Genomic DNA, 18,015 nt, shown 5'->3' with positions numbered 1-18,015 from the left:
TTCTCCAACAGCCTCCGCTCTGGCCATGCCCGTGACATTTCTCCCCTTTCGGCAGGAGACTAACACAGGAGGAGACCCCAGACGGGTTGACTCCGAAGTTAGTAAACAGCTCCAGTTCTCTACTGCCTGTACCCACACAGTACCCCAAACAAATTATCCCAAACAGTGCATTACTCACCCAGCCATCCTCTGCCTCTCTCAGAGAACATATCTGCCGCTGGAGAGAAGACAGGGTGACTGGGCTCACTCTGTCATGCTGTTGGGGATCTGGGCCCACTGCCCAGCATCCCTGGGGTATACAGGTGGAGACTGAAGTTCCATCCACCTTCACAGGAAATCCATCCTCTGTTAGTTGAGGGCAGAGTCCAGCAGTCCTCGGCCCTGTTGCCAGCCCTTCTGCTGGAAACCCACACCATCTGTTCCGGCTAACTGTTGGAGAGGGAGGCCGACTGCCCCGCCTCCCTGGAACTCTGTAGTTGTTGCCGGTGCTGGGCAGAGGTTGGTAGCACTCTGCCCTGTTGCCAGCACTTCTGCTGGGGACTCCGAATCCTCTGCTCCGGCTAACTGTTGGGGCAGGCAGCTGGCTTCCTCCACTCCCAAACTGTGTAGCTGCCATTGGGGAGGTGAGCCGGCTGCTTCCTTTTCCATTCCCTCATCTGGCTGCTGGGACGACATGTCGATGGTACTGTCTCCCAGGTACACGGATCTTTGCTGGGGAGGAAAGCCCACTTCCTCCACCCTGGCCAACTGTTGGGGAGGGACAACACACACCTCCTCTCCCTTCTCCCCCTGTATCTGCTGCTGGGAAGTGATTGCCATCTTCTCACCCTGAGCCTCCACAATTGCTGCAGGTGTGGGGCAGAGGTCTTGGACCCTCTGTCCGGTTGCCAGCACTTCTGCTGGGGGTTTGCTAGGTGGTTCCTCCTCTACAGAAATGTCTATTAAATCCCCAGTCTCTGGAAGTGGTAAAAGTGTGGGACAGAGGTCTTGGACCCTCTGTTCAGTTACCAGATCTTCAGCTGGAGAAGTTTGTTTTAACTCCATAGATGCTGCTGGCAGAAAATCACATGTCCCTGTCAGTGTTGTGGGAGAAAGGCCGACTACCTCTTCTCTCAGGAAGGCTGAAGCCACTGTTGGTGCTGGGCAGAGCACAGTGAACTTTGGCCCTGATAGCAGCTCTTCTGCTGGAGGCTCATCAGGTTGTTCTTCCTCAGCAGAAAAGTCTATCAAATCCCATGTCTCTGCAACTGATGTCGGGGAATAGGGGTTCACCATCTCCTGTCCATGGAACCCAGAAGATGTTATCATTTCTGGACAGAGGTTAGCAGAGCTCTGCCCTGTTGTCAGCACTTCAGGTTTGGGGACGGCAATCTCCGGATTTTCCACTGCCGATTCTCTGGCATGCTGCTGAACTTGTTCTAGCAGTTTCCTGTATGCCCTTTCCAGATGCTGTTCCTTCCTTAGCAAATGGTCCAGATCAGGTTTGAGCTCTGAGACCCCTGCAAGACCGAGCATAGACTCTCTATAGTCTCTCATGTCCTCAAGGTCAGGTTCCCCTTCATCGCCAAACATAAAAAGATCTGTAAGGTTCTCCCACAGCAATCCAGGGCCGCCAAAGTCATATCCCTCCGGAGAGCATTCTGTTGTCTCCCCTAAATATCCTTCCTCTGCGTGCCATTGCAGAGCCCGATAACGATTGTCCAGCTCTATCTCCTGCTGGACCAACCTGTCCAACTCAGTCACCCATTGCTCCTGGGGCTGCTCTCCCAGGAATGCCATCCGCAATGCCCGTTGGTCACTGGCCCGTTGCTCTTGGGTTGGAAAGCACTTGCCCTGTTTTATACCAGCGAGACGGAGGGCTGCAATCCAGAGCTCCACCCGAATCAGCTGCCTGAGCTCCAGGTATTCATCCTCAGACACAGTCCTGGTGTACGTTGAAAGGATGATCCGCAGCAGCCCCGGGAATTCTGATGCCAGGTCCATATCTCCGCTGGGGTGACTGAAGTCTGCTATGCTGATCTTGGATCCAGTTGGAGATTTGGATGTCCCAGACTTCAGACTTCAGGAAGCTATCCCACTGCTGCCACCAATGTCACGGAACGCCCCACACTCCGCTTGAGTGCTTCCGTCATATACCGCTTCCTAAGTTCTGGAACACGAGTCCAATGGATCTGGCTATAGGAACCCCCAAGAACTAGACAACACCAGTCTTGGAGTACATCAGAACTGCCTTTATTTTGAGATCTCACAGACCTTTATACAGCAGGGATGACTCAAAGCTAACCTAATTAACATGACCTAATTTACTACAAAATGTACCCAGACCAGATGACAGTCTTGTGGGCACCGAGCTTCACACATTAATACAATTAACAATACAAACAACAATCTCCCCCCTCCTCAGCCTAGGCCATTCGTCTATTAGCCAGGGCTGGTGGCTAATGTGATCAGCTCTCTCAATTAACATAAACACATGTTGATAACACCAGCATCTCCTCACAGGATGTGTCCCAGCAGAATGAATCAGTCTTATCAGCAGGGGGCTGCTGGAGGAATCCCCCCTCCCTCTTCAGGGACACAAATATACAGTAAGGAGTCCCCATACAATATATACATGACTGAGTCCGATTAATACAGTTCAGACTGGATTTCTCATTCACCTCAAATGCTAGGGCCCATAATCGGTGGGCAACAGGCTTGCACACAGTCTTCTCCAACAGCCTCTGCTCTGGCCATGCCCGTGACAAGCCTACACAAGCACCTGGCTGCAGGTAGCTTTACAGTAGGTGAGACTGTGCGAGGTACACAGTACAGTAACTGAAAATACTTCAATGAGTCTACACAAGCACCTGGCTGCAGGTAGCTTTACTATAGGTGAGACTGTGCAGGGTACACAGTGCAGTAGCTGGAAATACTTCAATGAGCCTACTCAAGCACCTGGCTGCAGGTAGCTTTACTGTAGGTGAGACTGTGCAGGGAACTCAGTACAGTAACTGAAAATACTTCAATGAGCCTACACAGGCACCTGGCTGCAGGTAGCTTTACTGTAGGTGAGACTGTGCAGGGTACACAGTACAGTAGCTGGAAATACTTCAATGAGCTTACACAAGCAGCTGGCTGCTGGTAGCTACACTGTATGTGAGACTGTGCGGGGTACACAGTACAGTAACTGGAAATAAATCAATGAGACTAAACAAGCACCTGGCTACAGGTAGATTTACAGTAGGTGAGACTGTGCAGGGTACACAGTACAGTAACTGAAAATACTTCATTGAGCCTACACAAGCACCTGGCTGCAGGTAGCTTTACTGTAGGTGAGACTGTGCAGGGTACACAGTACAGTAGCTGCAAATACTTCAATGAGCTTAGACAAGCACCTGGCTGCTGGTAGCTACACTGTAGGTGAGACTGTGCTGGGTACACAGTACAGTAACTGGAAATACATCAATGAGCCTAAACAAGCACCTGGCTGCTGGTAGCTACACTGTAGGTGATACTGTGCGGGGTACACAGTACAGTAACTGGAAATACATCAATGAGCCTAAACAAGCACCTGGCTGCAGGTAGCTATACTGTATGTGAGACTGTGCAGAGTACACAGTACAGTAGCTGGAAATACTTCAATGAGCGTACACAAGCACCTGGCTGCAGGTAGCTATACTGTAGGTGAGACTGTGCGGGGTACACAGTACAGTAACTGGAAATACTTCAATGAGCCTACACAAACACCTGGCTGCAGGTAGCTGTACTGTAGGTGAGACTGTGCAGGGTACACAGTACAGTAACTGAAAATACTTCATTGAGCCTACACAAGCACCTGGCTGCAGGTAACTTTACTGTAGATGAGACTGTGCAGGGTACACAGTACAGTAGCTGCAAATACTTCAATGAGCTTACACAAGCACCTGGCTGCTGGTAGCTACACTGTAGGTGATACTGTGCGGGGTACACAGTACAGTAACTGGAAATACATCAATGAGCTTAAACAAGCACCTGGATGCAGGTAGCTTTACTGTAGGTGAGACTGTGTGGGGTACACAGTACAGTAACTGAAAATACTTCAATGTGCCCACATAAGCACCTGGCTGCAGGTAGCTATTCTGTGGGTCAGACTGTGCAGAGTACACAGTAAAGTAGCTGGAAATACTTCAATGAGCATACACAAGCACCTGGCTGCAGGTAGCTATACTGTAGGTGAGACTGTGTGGGGTACACAATACAGTAACTGGAAATACTTCAATGAGCCTACATAAGCACCTGGCTGCAGGTAGCTATACTGTATGTGAGACTGTGTAGAGTACACAGTACAGTAGCTGGAAATACTTCAATGAGCCTACACAAGCACCTGGCTGCAGGTAGCTATACTGTAGGTGAGACTGTGCGGGGTACACAGTACAGTAACTGGAAATACTTCAATGAGCCTACACAAGCACCTGGCTGCAGGTAGCTTTACTGTAGGTGAGACTGTGCGGGGTACAGAGTACAGTAACTGAAAATACTTCAATGGGCCTACACAAGCACCTGTCTGCAGGTAGCTATACTCTAGGTGAGACTGTGCGGGGTACACAGTACAGTAACTGGAAATACTTCAATGAGCCTACACAAGCACCTGGCTGCAGGTAGCTTTACAATAGGTGAGACTGTGCGTAGTACACAGTACAGTAACTGAAAATACTTCAATGAGTCTACATAAGCACCAGACTGCAGGTAGCTTTACTGTAGGTGAGACTGTGCAGGGTACACAGTGCAGTATCTGGAAATACTTCAATGAGCCTACACAAGCACCTGGCTGCAGGTAGCTATACTGTAGGTGAGACTGTGCGGGGTACACAGTACAGTAACTGGAAATACTTCAATGAGCCTACACAAGCACCTGGTTGCAGGTAGCTTTACTGTTGGTGAGACTGTGCGGGGTACACAGTACAGTAACTGAAAATACTTCATTGAGCCTACACAAGCACCTGGCTGCAGGTAGCTTTACGGTAGGTGAGACTGTCTAGGATACACAGTACAGTAACTGGAAATACTTCAATGCGCCTACACAAGCACCTGGCTGCAGGTAGCTATACTGTAGGTGAGACTGTGCGGAGTACACATTACAGCAACTGGAAATACTTCAATGAGCCAACACAAGCACCTGGCTGCAGGTAGCTTTACAGTAGGTGAGACTGTGCGGGGTACACAGTACATTAACTGAAAATACTTCAATGAGTCTACATAAGCACCTGACTGCAGGTAGCTTTACTGTAGGTGAGACTGTGCAGGGTACACAGTGCAGTAGCTGGAAATACTTCAATGAGCCTACACAAGCACCTGGCTGCAGGTAGCTTTATGGTAGGTGAGACTGTGCAGGGTACACAGAACAGTAACTGGAAATACTTCAATGAGCCTACACAAGCACCTGGCTGCAGGTAGATTTACTGTAGGTGAGACAGTCTAGGGTACACAGTACAGTAGCTGGAAATACTTCATTGAGCTTACACAAGCACCTGGCTGCTGGTAGCTACACTGTATGTGAGACTGTGCGGGGTACACAGTACAGTAACTGGAAATACATCAATGAGCCTAAACAATCACCTGGCTGCAGGTAGCTTTGCTGTAGGAGAGACTGTGCGGGGTACACAGTACAGTAACTGAAAATACTTCAATGTGATCACATAAGCACCTCACTACAGGTAGATTTACTGTAGGTGAGACTGTGCAGGGTATACAGTACAGTAGCTGGAAATACTTCAATGAGCCTACATAAGCACCTGGCTGCAGTTAGTTATACTGTATGTGAGACTGTGTAGAGTACACAGTACAGTAGCTGGAAATACTTCAATGAGCCTACACAAGCACCTGGCTATAGGTAGCTATACTGTAGGTGAGACTGTGCGGGGTACACAGTACAGTAACTGGAAATACTTCAATGAGCCTACACAAACACCTGGCTGCAGTTAGCTTTACGGTAGGTGAGACTGTGCAGGGTACACAGTACAGTAGCTGGAAATACTTTAATGAACCTACACAAGCACCTGGCTGCAGGTAGCTTTACTGTAGGTGAGACTGTCTAGGGTACACAGTACAGTAACTGGAAATACTTCAATGAGCCTACATAAGCACCTGGCTGCAGGTAGCTTTACTGTAGGTGAGACTGTGCGGGGTACACAGTACAATAACTGAAAATACTTCAATGAGCCTACACAAGCACCTGGCTGCAGGTAGCTTTACTGTAGGTGAGACTGTGCGGGGTACACAATACAGTAACTGGAAATACTTCAATGAGCCTACACAAGCACCTGGCTGCAGGTAGTTATACTGTATGTGAGACTGTGTATAGTGCACAGTACAGTAGCTGGAAATACTTCAATGAGCCTACACAAGCACCTGGCTGCAGGTAGCTATAATGTAGGTGAGACTGTGTGGGGTACACAGAACAGTAACTGGAAATACTTCAATGAGCCTACACAAGCACCTGGCTGCAGGTAGCCTTACTGTAGGTGAGACTGTGCGGGGTACACAATACAGTAACTGGAAATACTTCAATGAGCCTACACAAGCACCTGGCTGCAGGTAGTTATACTGTATGTGAGACTGTGTATAGTGCACAGTACAGTAGCTGGAAATACTTCAATGAGCCTACACAAGCACCTGGCTGCAGGTAGCTATACTGTAGGTGAGACTGTGTGGGGTACACAGAACAGTAACTGGAAATACTTCAATGAGCCTACACAAGCACCTGGCTGCAAGTAGCTTTACTGTAGGTGAGACTGTGCGGTGTACACAGTACAGTAACTGAAAATACTTCAATGAGCTTACACAAGCACCTGGCTGCTGGTAGCTACACTGTATGTGAGACTTTGTGGGGTACACAGTACAGTAGCTGGAAATGCTTCAATGAGCCTACATAAGCACCTGGCTGCAGGTAGCTATACTGTGGGTGAGACTGTGCAGAGTACACAGTAAAGTAGATGGAAATACTTCAGTGAGCCTACACAAGCACCTGGCTGCAGGTAGCTATACTGTAGGTGAGAATGGGTGGGGTACACAATACAGTAAATGGAAATACTTCAATGAGCCTACATAAGCACCTGGCTGCAGGTAGCTATACTGTATGTGAGACTGTGTAGCGTACACAGTGCAGTAGCTGGAAATACTTCAATGAGCCTACACAAGCACCTGGCTGCAGGTAGCTATACTGTAGGTGAGACTGTGCGGGGTACACAGTAAGTAACTGGAAATATTTCAATGAGCCTACACAAGCACCTGGCTGCAGGTAGCTTTACTGTAGGTGAGACTGTGCGGGGTACACAGTACAGTAACTGAAAATACTTCATTGAGCCTACAAAAGCACCTGGCTGCAGGTAGCTTTACAGTAGTTGAGACTGTGCGGGGTACACACTACAGTAACTGAAAATACTTCAATGAGCCTACACAAGCACCTGGCTCCAGGTAGCTTTACTGTAGGTGAGATTGTGCGGGGTACACAATACAGTAACTGGAAATACTTCAATGAGCCTACACAAGCACCTGGCTACAGGTAGCTATACTGTAGGTGAGACTGTGCGGGGTACTCAGTACAGTAGCTGGAAATACTTCAATGAGCCTACACAAGCACCTGGCTGCAGGTAGCTATACTGTAGGTGAGACTATGCGGGGTAAAAATTACAGTAACTGGAAATACTTCAATGAACATACAGAAGAACCTGGCTGCTGGTAGCTTTACTGTAGGTGAGACAGTGCAGGGAACAAAGTACAGTAGCTGGAAATACTTCAATGAGCCTACACAAGCACCTGGCTGCAGGTAGCTTTACTGTAGGTGAGACTGTGTGGGGTACACAGTACAGTAACTAAAAATACTTCATTGAGCCTACACAAGCACTTGGCTGCAGGTAGCTTTACTGTAGGTGAGACTGTCTAGGGTAAACAGTACATTAACTGGAAATACTTCAATGGGCCTACACAAGCACCTGGCTGCAGGTAGCTATACTGTAGGTGAGACTGTGCGGGGTACACAGTAAAGTAACTGGAAATACTTCAATAATGAGCCTTCACAAGCACCTGGCTGCAGGTAGCTTTACTGTAGGTGAGACTGTGCAGGGTACACGGTACAGTAGCTGGATATACTTCAATGAGCCTACACAAGCACCTGGCTGCAGGTAGCTATACTGTAGGTGAGACTGTGCGGGGTACACAGTACAGTAACTGGAAATACTTCAATGAGCCTACACAAGCACCTGGCTGCAGGTAGCTTTACAGTAGGTGAGACTGTGTGGGGTACACAGTACAGTAGTTGGAAATACTTCAATGAGCCTACAAAAGCACCTGGCTGCAGATAGCTATACTGTAGGTGAGACTGTGTGGGGTACACAGTACAGTAGCTGGAAATACGTCAATGAGCCTACACAAGCACCTGTCTGCAGGTAGCTTTACTGTAGGTGAGACTGTGCAGGGTACACAGTACAGTAACTGGAAATACTTCAATGAGCTTTCATAAGCACCTGGCTGCAGGTAGCTATACTGTGGCTGAGACTGTGCAAAGTGCAAAGTACAGTAGCTGGAAATATGTCAATGAGCCTACACAAGCACCTGGCTCCACGTAGCTATACTGTAGGTGAGACTGTGCGGGGTACACAGTACAGTAACTGGAAATACTTCAATGTGCCTACACAAGCACCTGGCAGCAGGTAGCTTTACTGTAGGTGAGACTGTGCAGGGTACACAGTACAGTAGCTGGAAATACTTCAATGAGCCTACACAAAAACCTGGCTGTAGGTAGCTTTACTGTAGGTGAAACTGTGCAGGGTACACAGTACAGTAGCTGAAAATACTTCAATGAGCCTACACAAACACCTGGCTGCAGGTAGCTATACTGTAGGCGAGACTGTGAAGGGTACACAGTACATTAGCTGGAAATACTTCAATGAGCCTACACAAGCACCTGGCTGCAGGTTGCTATACTGTAGGTGAGACTGTGTGGGGTACACAGTACAGTAGCTTAAAATATTTCAATGAGCCTACACAAGCTCCTGGCTGCAGGTAGCTTTACTTTAGGTGAGACTGTGTGGGACACACAGTACAGTAGCTGGAAAAACTTCAATGAGCCTACACAAGCACCTTGCTGCAGGTAGCTTTACTGTAGGTGAGACTGTGCAGGGTACACAGTACAGTAACTGGAAATACTTCAATGAGCCTTCATAAGCACCTGGCTGCAGGTAGCTATACTGTGGCTGAGACTGTGCAGAGTGAAAAGTACAGTAGTTGGAATTATGTCAATGAGCCTACACAAGCCCCTGGCTCCAGGTAGCTATACTGTAGGTGAGACTGTGTGGGGCACACAGTACAGTAGCTGGAAATACTTCAGTGAGCCTACACAAGCACCTGGCTGTAGGTAGCTTTACTGTAGGTGAGACTGTGCGGGACACACAGTACAGTAACTGGAAATACTTCAAGGAGCCTACACAAGCACCTGGCTTCAGGTTGCTTTACTGTAGGCGAGACTGTGAATGGTACAAAGTACAGTAGCTGGAAATACTTCAATGAGCCTACACAAACACCTAGCTGCAGGTTGCTATACTGTAGGTGAGATTGTGCAGGGTACACAGTATAGTAGCTGGAAATACTTCAATGAGCCTACACAAACACCTGGCTGCAGGTTGCTATACTGTAGATGAGACTGTGTGGGGTACACAGTACAGTAGCTGAAAATATTTCAATGAGCCTACACAAACACCTGGCTGCAGGTAGCTTTACTGTAGGTGAGACTGTGCAGGGTACACAGTACAGTAGCTGGAAATACTTTCATGAGCCTACACAAGCACCTGGCTGCAGTTAGCTATACTGTAGGTGAGACTGTGCGGGGTACACAGTACAGTAGCTGGAAATACTTCAATGAGAATACACAAGCACCTGGCTGCAGGTAGCTATACCGTAGGTGAGACTGTGCGGGGTGCACAGTACAGTAACTGAAAATACTTCAATGAGTCTACACAAGCACATGGCTGCAGGTAGTTTTACTGTAGGTGAGACTGTGCAGGGTATACAGTACAGTAGCTGGAAATACTTCCATGAGCTTACACAAGCACCTGGCTGCAGGTAGCTATACTGTAGGTGAGACTGTGCGGGGTACACAGTACAGTAGGTGGAAATACTTCAATGAGCCTACACTAGCACCTGGCTGCAGGTTGCTTTAATGTAGGTCAGACTGTGCGGGGTACACAGTACGGTAGCTGGAAATACTTCAATGAGCCTACACAAGCACCTGGCTGCAGGTAGCTATACTGTAGGTTAGACTGTGCAGGGTACACAGTACAGTAGTTGGAAATACTTAAATGAGCCTACACAAGCACCTGGCTGCAGGTTGCTATACTGTAGGTGAGACTGTACGGGGTACACAGTACAGTAACTGGATATACTTCAATGAGTCTACAAAAGCACCTGGCTGCAGGTAGCTTTACTGTAGGTGAGACTGTGCAGGGTACACAGTACAGTAGCTGGAAATACTTCAATGAGCCTACACAAAAACCTGGCTGCAGGTAGCTTTACTGTAGGTGAGACTGTGCAGGGTACACAGTACAGTAGCTGAAAATACTTCAATGAGCCTACACAAACACCTGGCTGCAGGTAGCTATACTGTAGGCGAGACTGTGAAGGGTACACAGTACATTAGCTGTAAATACTTCAATGAGCATACACAAGAACCTGGCTGCAGGTTGCTATACTGTAGGTGAGACTGTGTGGGGTACACAGTACAGTAGCTTAAAATATTTCAATGAGCCTACACAAGCTCCTGGCTGCAGGTAGCTTTACTTTAGGTGAGACTTTGCAGAGTACACAGTACAGTAGCTGAAAATACTTCAATGAGCCTACACAAGCACCTGGCCATAGGTAGCTTTACTGTAGGTGAGACTGTGCGGGGCACACAGTACAGTAACTGGAAATACTTTAATGAGCCTTCACAAGCACCTGGCTGCAGGTAGCTTTACTGTAGGCGAGACTGTGAAGGGTACAAAGTACACTAGCTGCAAATACTTCAATGAGCATACACAAACACCTGGCTGCAGATTGCTATACTGTAGGTGAGACTGTGCAGGGTACACAGTATAGTAGCTGGTAATACTTCAATGAGCCTACAAAAGCACCTGGCTGCAGGTAGCTATACTGTAGATGAGACTGTGCGGGGTGCACAGTATTGTAGCTGGAAATACTTCAATGAGCCTACACAAACACCTGGCTGCAGGTTGCTATACTGTAGATGAGACTGTGTGGGGTACACAGTACAGTAGCTGAAAATATTTCAATGAGCCTACACAAACACCTGGCTGCAGGTAGCTTTACTGTAGGTGAGACTGTGCAGGGTACACAGTACAGTAGCTGGAAATACTTCCATGAGCCTACACAAGCACCTGGCTGCAGGTAGCTATACTGTAGGTGAGACTGTGCGGGGTACACAGTACAGTAGCTGGAAATACTTCAATGAGAATACACAAGCACCTGGCTGCAGGTAGCTATACGGTAGGTGAGACTGTGCGGGGTGCACAGTACAGTAACTGAAAATACTTCAATGAGTCTACACAAGCACCTGGCTGCAGGTTGCTTTAATGTAGGTCAGACTGTGCGGGGTACACAGTACAGTAGCTGGAAATACTTCCATGAGCTTACACAAGCACCTGGCTGCAGATAGCTATGCTGTAGGTGAGACTGTGTGGGGTACACAGTACGGTAGCTGGAAATACTTCAATGAGCCTACACAAGCACCTGGCTGCAGGTAGCTATACTGTAGGTTAGACTGTGCAGGGTACACAGTACAGTAGTTGGAAATACTTAAATGAGCCTACACAAGCACCTGGCTGCAGGTTGCTATAATGTAGGTGAGACTGTACGGGGTACACAGTACAGTAACTGGATATACTTCAATGAGTCTACAAAAGCACCTGGCTGCAGGTAGCTTTACTGTAGGTGAGACTGTGCAGGGTACACAGTACAGTAGCTGGAAATACTTCCATGAGCCTACACAAGCACCTGGCTGCAGGTAGCTATACTGTAGGTGAGACTGTGCGGGGTACACAGTACAGTAGCTGGAAATACTTCAATGAGAATACACAAGCACCTGGCTGCAGGTAGCTATACCGTAGGTGAGACTGTGCGGGGTGCACAGTACAGTAACTGAAAATACTTCAATGAGTCTACACAAGCACGTGGCTGCAGGTAGCTTTACTGTAGGTGAGACTGTGCAGGATATACAGTACAGTAGCTGGAAATACTTCCATGAGCCTACACAAGCACCTGGCTGCAGGTAGCTATACTGTAGGTGAGACTGTGCGGGGTACACAGTACGGTAGCTGGAAATACTTCAATGAGCCTACACAAGCACCGGGCTGCAGGTAGCTTTACTGTAGGTGAGACTTTGTGGGGCACACAGAACAGTAACTGCAAATACTTCAATGAGCCTACACAAGCACCTGGCTGCAGGTAGCTTTACTGTAGGTTAGACTGTGCAAGGTACACAGTACAGAAGCTGGAAATACTTCAATGAGCCTACACAAGTATCTGGCTGGAAGTAGCTATACTGTAGGTGAGACTGTGCGGGGCACACAGTACAGTAACTGGAAATACTTCAATGAGCCTACACAAGCACCTAGCTGCAGGTAGCTTTACTGTAGGTGAGACTGTGCAGGGCACACAGTACAGTAGCTGGAAATACTTCAATGAGCTTACACAAGCACCTGGCTTCAGGTAGCTTTTCTGCAGGTTAGACTTTGCAGGGTAACAGTACAGTAGCTGGAAATACTTCAATGAGCCTACACAAGCACCTGGCTGTAGGTATCTATACTTTAGGTGAGACTGTGCAGGGTACACAGTAAAGTAGCTGTAAATACTTCAATGAGCCTACACAGGCACCTGGCTGCAGGTAGATTTACTGTAGGTGAGACTCTGCAGGGTACAAAGTACAGTAGCTGGAAATACTTCAATGAGCCTACACAAGCACCTGTCTACATGTAGCTATACCGTAGGTGAGACTGTGCGGTGTACACAGTACAGTAGCTGGAAATTCTTCAATGAGCCTACAAAAGCACCTGGCTGCAGGTAGCTATACTGTAGGTGAGACTGTGCAGGGTACACAGTACAGTAGCTGGAAATTCTTCAGTGAGCCTACACAAGCACCTGGCTGCGGGTAGCTTTACTGTAGGTGAGACTGTGCGGGGCACACAGTACAGTAGCTGGAAATACTTCAAAGAGCCTACACAAGCACCTGGCTGCAGGTAGCTATACTGTAGGTGAGACTGTGCAGGGTACACAGTACAGTAGCTAGAAATACTTCAGTGAGCCTACACAAGCACCTGGCTGCAGGTAGCTTTACTGTAGGTGAGACTGTGCGGGGCACACAGTACAGTAGCTGGAAATACTTCAATGAGCTTACACAGGCACCTGGCTGCAGGTTGCTATACTATAGGTGATACTGTGCAGGGTACACAGTACAGTAGCTGGAAATACTGTAAAAACACCTGCCTGCCTGTCAGTATATTAGGAAGAGAAGAACAGGATCTAGCTAAACTGAATACAGTATATATATATATATATATATATATATATATATATATATATAAAAAACACCTGGGATGCATATATATATATACACAATACACTGTAACTGCAGATAAATGACTCGACCTCCCTACTCTATCTAACTTAAATCTAATTACACTGTCTATCTCTCTCTCTCTATCTGAACGCCGGAACACACTACACAGGGCCGTCATGTAGGCGGCCTTATATAGTGTGGGGCGTGTACTAAACCCCCTGAGCCATAATTGGCCAAAGCCTCCTTGGCTTTGGCCAATTACAGCTCTCTGTTCAGATGTTGCTGTGATTGGCAAAGCATGCGGGTCATAGTGCATGCTTGGCCAATCATCAGCCAGCAATGCACTGCGATGCGCAGTGAATTATGGGCCGTGACGCGCCACTCGAATTTGTCGCGAACGGCCCATATCGCTTGTAATTCGGTGAACAACAGAACACACAGTGTTCGAGTCGAACATGGGTTCAACTCGTTCATGAAGCTCATACCTACTAGGGGGAGTACAACTGGGGGAATCAATGGTGGAGAAGGATATGGGGGTTTTGGTAGATCATAAGCTCAATAATAGCATGCAATGCCAAGCTGTAGTTTCCAAAGCGAGCAAAGTCCTTTCTTATATTAAGAGCAGTATGGACTCAAGAGAGAGAAATATAATTTTGCCCCTGTATAAATCATTAGTAAGACCTTATCTGGAATATGCAGCTCAGTTTTGGGCACCAGTTCTCAAAAAGGATATCGGGAAACTGGAGAAAGTGCAGAGAAGGGCATCCAAACTGATAAGAGGCATGGAGGAGCTCAGCTATGAGGAAATATTAGAGGAACTGAATCTATTCAGTCTTGAGAAGAGGAGGCTAAGGGAGGATATAATCACCATGTATAAATATATAAGGGGTCCATATAGTGAACTTGGTGTTGAGTTATTCACTTTACGGTCAACACTGAGGACAAGGGGGCACTCTTTTTACGTCTAGAGGAAAAGAGATTTCATCTCCAAATATGAGGTTTTTTCACAGTGGAATAGACTTCCTCCAGAGGTGGTTCTGGCCAGCTCAGTAGATTGCTTTAAGAAAGGCCTGGATTCTTTCCTAAATGTACATAATATAACTGGGTACTAACATTTATAGGTAAAGTTAATCCAGGGAAAATCCAATTGCCTCTCTGGGATCAGGAAGGAATTTTCTCCCCTGCTGTAGCAAATTGGATCTTACTTTTCTGGGGTTTTTTCACCTTCTTCTGGATAAACTGTGGGTATAGGATTGGGTACATGGGATTGTATGATCATTTTTATTTATTTTTTATGGTTGAACTAGATGGACTTGTGTCTTTTTATAACCTGACTAACTATGTAACTATGTATGGGTGAGCATGAATGAGCCATGGATGAGCATGAATGAGCCATGACGGAGGCATGAATGAGCCATGGATGAGCATAGATGAGCCATGGATGGGCATGGATGAGCCATGGATGAGCCATAGATGGGCATGGATGAGCCATGGATGAGCTACGGATGGGCATGGATGAGCCATGGCTGAGCAATGGAGGGGCATGGATGAGCCGTGGGAGTGCTATGGATGAGCCGTGGATGGGCATGGATGAGCTGTGGATGAGCATAAAGGAGCCATGGATGCGCACGGATGAGCCATGGATGGGCACAGATGAGCACAGATGAGCCATGGATGAGCACGGATGAGCCATGGGGGGCACGGATGAGCATGAATGGGCATGGATGAGCATGGATCAGCCATGGATGAGCCATGGATGGGCACAGATGAGAATGGATGGGCACAGATGACCCATGGATGGGCTCCGGATAAGCATGGATGAGCATGGATGCGCCATGGATGGAACATGGTTGGGCATATATGAGGCACGGATGAGCCATGGATGGGCACAGATCAGCACTGTGGGCACTTCAGATCCTGCTGCACCCGGCTCCCTCCTCTCCTCACACGCTGTACCGATTGTTGCAAGAAGAGAGGAGGAGCTGGACCGGACATGCTCCAGTTTGTTGACAACTGATTGCTCCATCATTGGATGGAGTGATCACGTACTATCATTGGCCCTATACCCTGACCTGACGGTTATGGACATTCCCGGGTGCATGCCCCAGGGAGCATGTGAGAGTGCATTTCTGGGAGGACAGCATTGTACTCCCTCTCAGAGTTATCCGTCCACACTGTAGCCGTCATTCCACTATGGCCCAGTCAGTAACTGGTTAAGGGGAACCCCATGCCAAAATTAGAAAAAGAATGGCGTGGGGTCCTCCCCAAAATCCATACCAGACCCCTATCTGGGCATGCAGCCTGGCAGGTCAGGAAAGGGGGGGATGAGTGAGTGCCCCCCCTTCTGAACCATACCAGGCCGCATGGCCTCAACATGGGGGGTGGGTGCTTCCCCCCCACCCTAAAGCATCTTGTCCCCTTATTGGTAAGATCATCATTTTACGATGGCAAAATCGTAAAATGTAGTGTATGAACTATGCCAACCAAGTCTGTCTCCTGCTGTTTCTCATTGAATCCTTTATGTTAAGGTTAACCTGCAGCCTGTTTTAAACTTGGTAAATGTAGCCGGTGGTTGTGGGGGTCTGCGGACAGGGGGCTTATCGGAATCTGAAAGCTCTCCTTAACAAGGGGGACCGCAGATCCCAACCTCCCCATGTCAATAAGTATCAGATACATAGTACCCCTACCCATTCACCAAAAAAGTGTAAAAAACACACAAAAAAGTTCCTGCCATCATGAAGGCTGGCTGCCCACTGTAGGCTCCACCATTTGACATTTCTTATATAGGTAAGGGGTGGGGCCACCTGGCTATGTCACCTGGTGGCATCGCCCGATTCTGACATCACGGACTGGTGAATGCTGGGTCGGCAACATCAGAATTGGCCAATTTTTTTATTTTTTAATAAAGGAATTGTCAAAAACTGTGTGTGTGTTTTCATTACTTTTTGACACTTTTTTGGTGAATTGGTAGGGGTACTTTGTACCCGCTAATCATTCACATAGGGCAGGCAAGATCTGGGGGCCCCCCTTTCCTGATTTGCCAGGCTGTATGCCCAGGCCTGTCAATTTTGTTTTTCAAGTATGGACTGGGGAGGGGGGGGGGACCAGCACTTGAAACCGTGAGTCATTTTAAATGTCATTTTTGTTACAGCATGTTCTATACATGCTACAGATGTGCCACTTTACAGGAAGACTAAGGGGACCCCCCAGGCACCATATTTAAAGGATTTTTTTATTTTTTATTGTTGCACTTTAAACATTGATTGCCATCCAGCGCATGATGATATACGTCAGCACAATGGCACAGCTGCGCATATGGGCGTACCTGTACATCCCCTTTAAATTGCAGGCTAGTGGGGACTCGATGTCCGCCGGTGGCCCGCGATCGTGACATGGAGAGGCAGAATGGGGAGATGCCTATGTAGTGTTTAACGCCTTCCCTGCCAGTGTCATTTACACAGTAATCAGTGCATTTTTATAGCACTGACCGCTGTATAAATGTCACTGGTCCTAAAATAGTGTCAAACGTGTCCAATCTGTCTGCCGCAATATCAGTCACGATAAAAATCGCAGATTGCCTCCATTACTAATTTAAAAAAATATGCGTATTGCAATTTTTAGCAAAAATATGTAGAAGAATACATATCAGCCTAAACTGAGTAAGAAATTTGTTTTTTTATATATTTTTGGGGATATTTATTATAGCAAAAAGTAAAAAATATTGCTTTTTTTTCGAAATTGTTGCCCTTATTTTGTTTATAGCGCAAAAAATAAAAACAGCAGAGGTGATCGAATACCATCAAAAGAAAGCTCTATTTGTGGGAAAAAAAGGACGTCAATTTTGTTTGGGTGCAACGTCGCACGACCGCAAAATTGTCAGCTAAAGTGATGCAGTGCCGAATCGCAAAAAATGCTTTGATCAGGAAGGGGGTAAATCCTTCCGGGGCTGAAGTGGTTAAAATCACTGCTCCTGGGCGTGGCTAGCCGGCGCTGAAGATGGACACATTGCTCTGCAGCTCCACAGTGAGGGAGAACCCCGGAGTGATCTAAACCCATCAGACGCAGCATAGCTTCACCATCTTCACCCCAGGGCATCACAGTTTTATGGCATCCTTCCCCACGACAGGGCAACCAGTAATAGACACTACTCTTAAAGACATGCTCATGTCACTACAGTCATCACTGATGACAGACCTATCTTCCCTTTTCCACAAAATCTCCACCAATATGCATCATATGGAGAACAGGGTCACTAACATTGAAACTGGCATGACCGAATGCACAACTACTGTATATGACCAAATTGACACATATGAGGAGGTAAAGGAAGAGCAGGAATGGGTACGGCCAAGCTGGCCGATTTGGAAGACCGCTCAAGACGCAACAATGTCAAGCTGTGGGGGGTCCCTGAAACAGTTCCACCAGAAGACCTACCCAAATATACCAGGGAC

This window comes from Aquarana catesbeiana, linkage group LG05 (assembly GCF_042186555.1).
Source record: "Aquarana catesbeiana isolate 2022-GZ linkage group LG05, ASM4218655v1, whole genome shotgun sequence".
NCBI lineage: Eukaryota > Metazoa > Chordata > Amphibia > Anura > Ranidae > Aquarana > Aquarana catesbeiana.
The sequence above is the reverse complement of the archived record's forward strand: the minus strand, read 5'-3'. Positions refer to the sequence as shown.